Genomic DNA, 1,627 nt, shown 5'->3' with positions numbered 1-1,627 from the left:
AAAAAAAAAAAAAAAAAAAAAAAGGAAAAAAAAAAAAAGGAAAAAAAAAAACCGCCTGAAATAAAGCGAAGCAAAACAGCGAACGGACGTATAAATAAAAGAAAGTAAGCAAAGCGATTTTTTTTTTTTCTTCCTAAAGAAAACTGTATAAGCAACTCTCATATCGGTCATTCGCCAGTTGTTTCCTGGGCGGGTTGGTAGCGACAGCCCTCTGCGTCGATATTAAGGGAAGCTGTGTGTTTAAAATATTATCGTGAAGTCTGAGAGCCACTCGGTGGCTTTTTTTGCATGTTCCGTAGTAGTCTGCTTTTTTAGGGGGGTTACGTTTTTATTTCGTTGGGTTTTCGTTGTTTATTTCTGATGCTCGTTTCGAATCCCAGGGACAAAATAATGATAATAATAATGATAATGATAATAATAATAAAAACGAAAAGAAGACCCCTCTTCCCTCTCCCTTAAAGACCCTCCCCGTAGCAACAACAATAAGAAGTGTAGCTGGAAAGAAAAAAAAGAAGTGGATTTATTTTATCTGAAAACCTCTGTAGCTCGACTGTAGGTTTATCACAGCTTTCCCTCTCTCATTGTATATGCAATAACAAGGTTTAAACACGCTGAGAAGAAGAAAAAAAGCGGACACTATTATTAAAGCAAAGTATTTATGTAATTATTTGATAACTCTTGTAAATACGTGGAATATGAATACTCGAAATTAAACTTTAATTTATTGACGTTGTACATATCTCTGTAAATACGGCTGCAGCTGTCTTTTGTTTTCTTCTCTTTTCATTTCAAGTCGGTTCTCCTTTACCTCCCCCTCCCTCCCCACATCCCAACTCCGACTCAGAGCAGCCCGGCCCGAACCTGCGGGTTCCGAGCTCAGCTCCTGGCTTTCTGTTCACCCCTCGCAAGGAGCCGCGGCTGGAAGAGGCAGAGGGGCAGCGAACAGCGTTCATCAAAGAGCTCGCAAAGAGAGAACGGCGAGAGAAACCGCGACGAAGCCGCGCTATGGCTTTTTAAATCCTCGTTCTCCCCGGTGTTCAAGTGCTACTTTCCGATTCAAATTTCGACCACGGGAGGAAAAAAAAAGAAAAAAAAAAAAGGGTTTTCTATACGTTCATCGGCGACAACGGGCTTCTGAAGGCGGCTAGGGCGAAAGAAAAGATGATGGCTGGAGGAATGTCTTCACTTTGCGTTATTCTTTCCCATTTCTTTGGTGTGTCAAAGGGAGAAAACAACAACCGCCACGAAACGCGATGGAGTTTTACTACTGTGCTTGCTGTTGTCTTTGTCTGAGTGGGTGCGTATTTTCTTGGCTTGAAAGTCAGGTGTTGGTTCAAAGGAAAAAAAAAAAAATGAAGGGATATTTTGTGCGATATCGATGTCGAGAAGTTTTTTTTTCTTTCTTTCTTTTTCCTGTTTTTTTTTTTCTGTATTTTCTTTTTTTTTTTTTTTTTTTTTTTTCTTTTTTTCTCTCTCTCTTTTAAAAACTCGCCGAAGTTTCAAATAAATTTTTATTGAAACGTGCCAGGCGTCCCGTGCTGTGCCTCCATCCCACCTGCCGGCCGTGGGGGCCGAGCGCTGCCCCCACTCCCCCCCCCCCGTCCGCTCCTCTCAATTCCCGCAGCTC

At 41.5% G+C, this 1,627-nt stretch overlaps 1 protein-coding gene across 1 annotated transcript in view; it reads left to right on the top strand.

The window, feature by feature from the left end:
* The window catches only part of TBX3 (T-box transcription factor 3), a 146,653-nt gene that overhangs the window by 11,499 nt on the left and 133,527 nt on the right, over positions 1-1,627 (top strand). The window lies entirely within an intron of this gene.

Source organism: Centrocercus urophasianus, unplaced genomic scaffold (assembly GCF_019232065.1).
Source record: "Centrocercus urophasianus isolate 14NV4802_14NV808 unplaced genomic scaffold, USGS_Curo_1.0 seq_30, whole genome shotgun sequence".
Taxonomy (NCBI): Eukaryota; Metazoa; Chordata; class Aves; order Galliformes; family Phasianidae; genus Centrocercus; species Centrocercus urophasianus.
This window is presented reverse-complemented; position numbering and strand designations above follow the sequence as displayed.